Source organism: Leuresthes tenuis, unplaced genomic scaffold (genome assembly GCF_036924035.1).
Source record: "Leuresthes tenuis unplaced genomic scaffold, fLeuTen1.0.hap1 SCAF_18, whole genome shotgun sequence".
Classification (NCBI taxonomy): Eukaryota; Metazoa; Chordata; class Actinopteri; order Atheriniformes; family Atherinopsidae; genus Leuresthes; species Leuresthes tenuis.
In genome coordinates this window covers 30,029,173-30,036,495 of record NW_027325372.1, presented here as the reverse complement: position 1 = coordinate 30,036,495, position 7,323 = coordinate 30,029,173, and the positions used below count along the sequence as shown (strand labels likewise).

Genomic DNA, 7,323 nt, shown 5'->3' with positions numbered 1-7,323 from the left:
AGATGTCTGGTAAAGATATTTTGTTAAGTAACCATATCACAGCCACTGCATGAGGTACCTTAAGTGTTAATGGGTGAAATAACACCATTATTGTTGATGCCTGCACTGCCAATGGCTTCTGGCCATTGATTCAAAAGTACGATCTCGTCCCTTTTCCCCCCTTTCAGTGGACACTGGCCCCTAATTACCGCAATTCAGCAGGGCGTCTTTCATTAGGAGTACTGGACTCCCCCGTGCACGGTTTCAGCTCCGACCCTGGACAGCGGAAAAAACGTTGAGATCTGGTTTGAGGACCCAATTGTTGAGAAAAGTCTCTCAATGAGACTCAGAGTTGCTGGAGTCAGTTAATGCAAAGGTTCAATCTTGCAGCAAGTTCAAGAATGTGTGTGTGTATGGGTGTATGTGTGCGAACGTGTGTGAGTTTGTGTGTGTGAGAGTTTAAAGAACCTGTTATCCACAGACAGGCCTTAACTAGTATGGCACGGGTCCAGCCTGTCTCATCTTTTTTGGAAGGTCCAGCGCTCGGCCGTAACCCTTCTGTCTGTTTGGACTCTCACATACATTCGGTTAATCATAGAAAAACGAGAACAAAACTTTTTAGCCCCTTAAATTCATAAAACAGACATGGTGCAGTTATTTCCATTCTAGAAAATAAGAGTAATCACCACCATTCCTATAAATTCTGGATATTCTAACAATCTGAATCTTTTTTAAATGTTCGATGAAGCCCTTTGCTGTTCTGTTTAGAGACTCAGCTGATCATAAACCAAGTTTTGCTCTTGAACCAAGCTTCTAAACTCTTCACCTTTTTCATTTCTCAGTTAGTATTCACTTTAAAACTGATTAAAAGAAAAATGAAATGAATGCCTATCAACAAATGTGGGATCTAAACTCTAGTGCTTCCTCTAAAATAATTTCCTTTCTCAATTCAGAAATGTGTGTGTGTAAGTCACAACACCCGTGACACCAAAACGGCTTTCTTTTCTCTCTTTTCTCTACACTCTGCACTGTGAGCACACACAACAAATCAGAAAGGCTTTTTTCTCTCTTTTCTACATTATGGACTGTGGGGACACAAAACCGCTCTCTCTTTTTTTTTTTTTGATTGTGTGCCAGGGCGTTGTCTCACGTATTAGATTATGCTTAAGATACGAATGGGTTTATCAGTCACATCAGAATCCATACATACTGATCCTCCCGTAATAAAATGGTCGGATCTTATCAAACACACTTTGTTTCTTGTGACAAGTCAGCGAAACAGCGTATACACGTCAAGACACTGAATCAAGTTTGCCACAAGAACTCATAAGTTTGGCAGTATTGCTCTGCCGTCAGCAATCATACACCCATTTTATTTTCATGAGACATGTGCAGGCACCTGTTCATCTACTGTTCTATCACTATGAATTAGTTTATCTATTATCAATAAGGATACTTCTACAACTACTATCAAAGTATGTCCGGACTTCTTATGTTGTCAGTTGCTATATATGAATAAGTGGGTTGCTACTGAAAAGCATTAAGCATGTCACACAGCCCAAACATATAACATTTCAGGACACACCACACAGTTAACAACCACAGTGAAGCGTGTCAAAGCCCAAACATGTAACATTCAACAGGACACTTACACAACACATTCAAATCAAACAGTCAGACAACATACAAGAACCTATACCCCAGCCGGCATTGCTCCCTGCCTATTTTCCTACAACTCACTATGTGTGCGCACACCTTTATTCACAAAATCTTCAACTTATACTCTTTTACCGAAGCTGCTACAGCTCGATTGGCCAAATACCCTTAGATCCTATTTCGGTGAATTTGACATCTGCCTTGCATGTAACAGATTAGCGGTTTAGCAGTTTTAATTTAGTTTGAGTGAAGGAATTCATTTTATAGCAAAATCCGAAATCGTGAAGAACTCATGGAAGTAAGCTTATTCTCGGATTCCTGAATCTTTAGATTTGCTCTTTCTTTTACTGCAAAGTACAACGTTGAGCAGCACTAATGAGTTGTTTCTATTTTTGGCAGGCTTTACCTTTGCGGATGAAGCCCTTTCTGTCTGTGCAAAAGAAATCTTGTTACTGTGCAGAGTGACTTCTCTGAGTAGAGTCGCCTTACTTGTTGCGACTGTGCCGATGTTCGAAGCTGGAGTGCAAAGTTGTTGCTTGAATGGTGCTCGCTGGAGCGTGCGGTAGTGTAAAGTTATACCATTTAAAAGGGCTGAAGAGTGCTCAGTGCAGCGGGTGGGCGGAGGTGCAAAGTGACACTATGGCCATAAAAAGAACACCGCTACAAGTGCGCATTGTGCCAGGAAGGGCCCTCGGACGTGAACCAGTGGACAGTTATCGCTTCTCGGCCTTTTGGCTAAGATCAAGTGTAGTATCTGTTCTTATCAGTTTAATGTCTGAGCTTGCTCCGTTCACTCCAAGCATCGACCCGGTACTGCAGTGCCTCTGGGAACGGTGCGCTCTCCTCTGCTCTTGTGAAAAAGCAAACAGCGGTGCAGGATGGAAGTTTCAGGGAGCCCAAGATGAAACTTTCTTTTAATCTGCTGAGAAAAGAGAGTGAATGCAAAGCAGACTTTAACACGGCTCTGGGAGCGAGCTGAGTGCGGGCTAACCGGGAGAATTGCTTGAAAGAAACGCGACACCGAATGAGCGGTCAGAACAAAGCCTCAATACGGTGTTCCCGTGTTGTTTGTGGCTGCCTTGTCTTTTGCACAGAGTAAAAGACAAGGCAGCCATCGAATAGGGCCCGATTGTTCCTACTTGGTCAGCCGAGGAGCAAGGGGGGGGAGCAAGCGTCTCAACCAAGCAAAGCTCACCATGGGGAAGGTGGCTATGCCAACTAGCCTGATGCCCTGCTCCCGCAGTGATGGATAATCGTACTCTGGTTTCTCTTCATAATGTACAAGTCTTTCGCCTTTTACTAAAGACTTCCGTGGAGAGCAGCACTAATGAATTGTTTCTATTTTTGGCAGGCTTTACCTTTGCGGGTGAAGCCCTTTCTGTCCGTGCAAAAGAAATCTTGTTACTGTGCAGAGTGACTTCTCTGAGTAGAGTCGCCTTACTTGTTGCGACTGTGCCGATGTTGCTTGAATGGTGCTCGCTGGAGCGTGCGGTAGTGTAAAGTTATACCATTTAAAAGGGTTGAAGAGTGCTCAGTGCAGCGGGTGGGTGGAGGTGCAAAGTGACACTATGGCCATAAAAAGAACACCGCTACAAGTGCGCATTGTGCCAGGAAGGGCCCTCGGACGTGAACCAGTGGACAGATATCGCTTCTTGGCCTTTTGGCTAAGATCAAGTGTAGTATCTGTACTTATCAGTTTAATATGTGATATGTCTATGCAAGGACTACATATTAAATTGATTTTTATCAATAGGAGTTGAAAAAGGAGCTTGCTCCGTTCACTCCAAGCATCGACCCGGTACTGCAGTGCCGCTGGGAACGGTGCGCTCTCCTCTGCTCTTGTGAAAAAGCAAACAGCGGTGCAGGATGGAAGTTTCTTTTAGTCTGCTGAGAAAAGAGAGTGAATGCGAAGTAGACTTTAACACGGCTCTTGGAGCGAGCCGAGTGTGGGCTAACCAGGAGAATTGCTTGAAAGAAACGCGACACCGAATGAGCGGTCAGAACAAAGCCTCAATACGGTGTTCCTATGGTGTTTTTATAAAATGCGGTGAAAATAAAGGTGTGAATGCCCCATAGAAAACTAAAAGGTGGAGCGGAAGTGTTCGGCTGCAAGAAGGTGTGAATGTCCGACTATATTTGGTGTAAAGCAGGTGAAGCAAGGTCTGAATGCCCAACCTTACATCATCAAAAGCGAGATCAGAGGTTTTTGGCTGCAAAAAGGCCATAGTTTGCCAAAAGCGGGTAAGGTGCGAATGACCGACTAAATATCATAAAAGTATGGTGGAGAGGAAGCTGTGAATGGCCGACCATAGTTTGCAAAAAGCGGGTGAGAAAAGGTGCGAATGTCCAACCATACATGATCAAAACAGGGAGCGGAGGTGTTTGGCTGCGACAAGGTGTGAATGTCCACCCATAATTAATAAAAAGCGGGCAACAAGTAGGTTCGAATGCCCAACCATACATCAACAAAAGCAGGAGTGGATGTGTTTGGCTACAAGAAGGTTTGAATGTCCGAGCATAGTTTGTAAAAAGCGGGTAAGAAAAGGTGCGACTGCCCGACAAAGTATTATCTAAAGAGGGAGTGGAGGTTTTCGGCTACAAGAAGGTTTGAATGTCCGACCATAGTTGGTAAAAAGCGGGTAAGAAAAGGTGCGAATGCCCGAACATACATCATCAAAAGAGGGAGCGGAGGTGTTACGCTGAAAGACGGTGTGAATGTCCGACCATAGTTGGTAAAAAGCGGGTAAGAAAAGGTTCGAATGCCCGAATATATACCATCAAAAGCGGAAGCGGAGGTGTTCGGCTGCAAGAAGGTGTGAACGTCCGACCATAGTTGGTAAAAAGCAGTTAAGAAAAGGTTCGAATATCCAACCAAACATAATCAAAAGTGGGAGCAGAGCTGTTCGACTGCAAGTAGGTGTGAATGTCCACCCATAATTCCTGAAAAATGGGTAAGAAAAGGTGCGAATGCCCAACCATACATCATCAAAAGAAGAACTGGATGTGTTCTGCTATAAGAAGGTTTGAATGTCCGACCATAGTTTGTAAAAAGTGGATAAGAAAAAGTTCGAATGCCCGAACATACACCATCAAAAGAGGGAGCGGAGGTGTTCCGCTGTAAGATGCTGCGAATGTCCGACCATAGTTGGTAAAAAGCGGGTAAGAAAAGGTTAAAAAACCCGACTGTACACAATCAATAGCGGGAGCGGAGTTGTTCGGCTACAAGAAGGTGTGAAAGTCCGACCATGGTTTGTAAAACGCGGGTAAGACAAGGTGTGAATGCCCGACAATGTATGATCAAAAGAGGTAGCAGAGTTGTTCGGCTGCAAGGTCTAAATTTCCAACCATAATTTGTAAACACCGTTGAAGAAAAGCCTCGAAAGCCCGACTATACACCATCAAAAGCGGGAGCGGAGGTGTTCAGCTGCAAGAAGGTCTGAATGTCCACCAATAATTACTGAAAAATGGGTAAGAAAAGGTGTGAATGCCCAACTATACATCATCAAAAGCAGAAGTGGATGTGTTCGGCCACAAGAAGGTTTGAATATCCGACCATAGTTTGTAAAAGGCGGGTAAGAAAAGGTTCGAATGCCCGAACATACACAATCAAAAGAGGGAGCGGAGGTGTTTCGCTGCAAGGTGTGAATGTCCGAGCATAGTTTGTAAAAAGTGGGTAAGAAAAGGTTCGAATGCCAGAACATACACCATCAAAAGGGGGAACGGAGGTGTTCCGCTGTAAGAAGGTGTGAATGTCCGACCATAGTTGGTAAAAAGCGGGTAAGAAAAGGTTAAAATACCCGACTCTACACAATCAATAGCGGGAGCGGAGTTGTTCGGCTAAAAGAAGTTGTGAAATTCCGACCATGGTTTGTAAAAAGCGGGTAAGAAAAGGTTTGAATGCCAAAATATACACCATCAAAAGCGGAAGCCGAGGTGTTCGGCTGCAAGTAGGTGTGAATGTCAGATCATAATTTGCAAAAAGCTGATGAGAAAGGTGTGAATGACCGACAATAATTGCTGAAAAATGTGTTAGAAAAGGTAAGAATGCCGGACCATTCATCATCAAAAGCGGGAGAAGAGGTGTTCGGCTGCAAGAAGCTGTGAATGTCCAGCCACAATTACTCAAAAACGGGTAAGAAAAGGTAGTATTGCCAGACCATAAATGATCAAAACAGGGAGCGGAGGTGTTCCGCTGTAAGAAGGTGTGAATGTCCGACCATAATTGGTAAAAAGCGGGTAAGAAAAGGTTAAAATACCCGACTGTACACAATCAATAGCGGTAGCGGAGTTGTTTGGCTAAAAGAAGGTGTGAAAGTCCGACCATGGTTTGTAAAAAGCGGGTAAGAAAAGGTGTGAATGCCCAACTATACATCATCACAAGCAGAAGTGGATGTGTTCGGCCACAAGAAGGTTTGAATGTCCGACCATAGTTTGTAAAAGGCGGGTAAGAAAAGGTTCGAATGCCCGAACATACACAATCAAAAGAGGGAGCGGAGGTGTTTCGCTGCAAGAAGGTGTGAATGTCCAAGCATAGTTTGTAAAAAGTGGGTAAGAAAAGGTTCGAATGCCAGAACATACACCATCAAAAGAAGTAGCGGAGGTGTTCCGCTGTAAGAAGGTGTGAATGTCCGACCATAGTTTGTAAAAAGCGGGTAAGAAAAGGTTGAAATACCCGACTCTACACAATCAATAGCGGGAGCGGAGTTGTTTGGCTAAAAGAAGGTGTGAAAGTCCGACCATGGTTTGTAAAAAGCGGGTAAGAAAAGGTGCAATTGCTGGACAATGTATGATCAAAAGAGGGAACGGAGGTGTTCAGCTGCAAGAAGGTGTGAATGTCCACCCATAATTCCTCAAAAATGGGTAAAAAAAGGTGCGAATGCCCAACCATACAACATCAAAAGCAGGTGTGAATGTCAGATCATAATTTGTAAAAACCTGATGAGAAATGGTGAGAATGCCCGACTATACACCATCAAATGCGGGAGCGGAGGTGTTCGGCTGTGAGTAGGTGTGAATGTCCGACCATACTTGCTGAAAAATATGACAAAGCAGTTTTCACTTGGTTTGAGTGAAGGAATTCATTTTATATCAAAATCCGAAATTGTGTAGAACTCGTGGAAATAAGTTTATTCTCGGATTTCTAAAGGTTTAGTGTTGTTCTTTGGTATACTGCAAAGTAATACTTTCTTTTTTGTTGAAACCGATTCAGACATGGATAAATATGAAGGACAAAGCAGTTTTAACTTGGTTTGAGTGAAGGAATTCATTTTATATCAAAATCCGAAATTGTGTAGAACTGGTGAAAAGAAGCTTATTCTCGGATTACTAAAGGTTTAGTGTTGTTCTTTGGTATACTGCAAAGTAATACTTTCTTTTTTGTTGAAACCTATTCAGACATGGATAAATATTAAGGACAAAGCAGTTTTAACTTGGTTTGAGTGAAGGAATTCATTTTATATCAAAATCCGGAATTGTGTAGAACTCATGAAAAGAAGCTTATTCTCGGATTCCTGAAAAAAATTAGTGTTATTCTTTCCTATCCTGCAAAGTACTACGTTCTTTTTTGTTTAAAGCTATTTAGACATGGGTAAATATGAAGGACAAAGCAGTTTTAACTTGGTTTGAGTGAAGGAATTCATTTTATATCAAAATCCGAAATTGTGTAGAACTGGTGACAAGAAGATTATT

General features: G+C 42.9%; 2 non-coding genes and 1 pseudogene across 2 annotated transcripts; all 3 read left to right on the top strand.

Moving 5' to 3' along the window:
* The first annotated feature begins 2,350 nt into the window (after positions 1-2,350).
* Positions 2,351-2,479, top strand: LOC140276244 (U2 spliceosomal RNA; annotated as a pseudogene).
* A 411-nt stretch (positions 2,480-2,890) lies between these two features.
* On the top strand, positions 2,891-3,004 carry LOC140276414 (U5 spliceosomal RNA). Its single transcript, XR_011909010.1, has one exon. It is a non-coding gene; the product is annotated as a U5 spliceosomal RNA (small nuclear RNA).
* A 275-nt stretch (positions 3,005-3,279) lies between these two features.
* Positions 3,280-3,467, top strand: LOC140275968 (U2 spliceosomal RNA). The gene has a single exon (XR_011908665.1). It is a non-coding gene; the product is annotated as a U2 spliceosomal RNA (small nuclear RNA).
* The last annotated feature ends 3,856 nt before the right edge of the window (positions 3,468-7,323 follow it).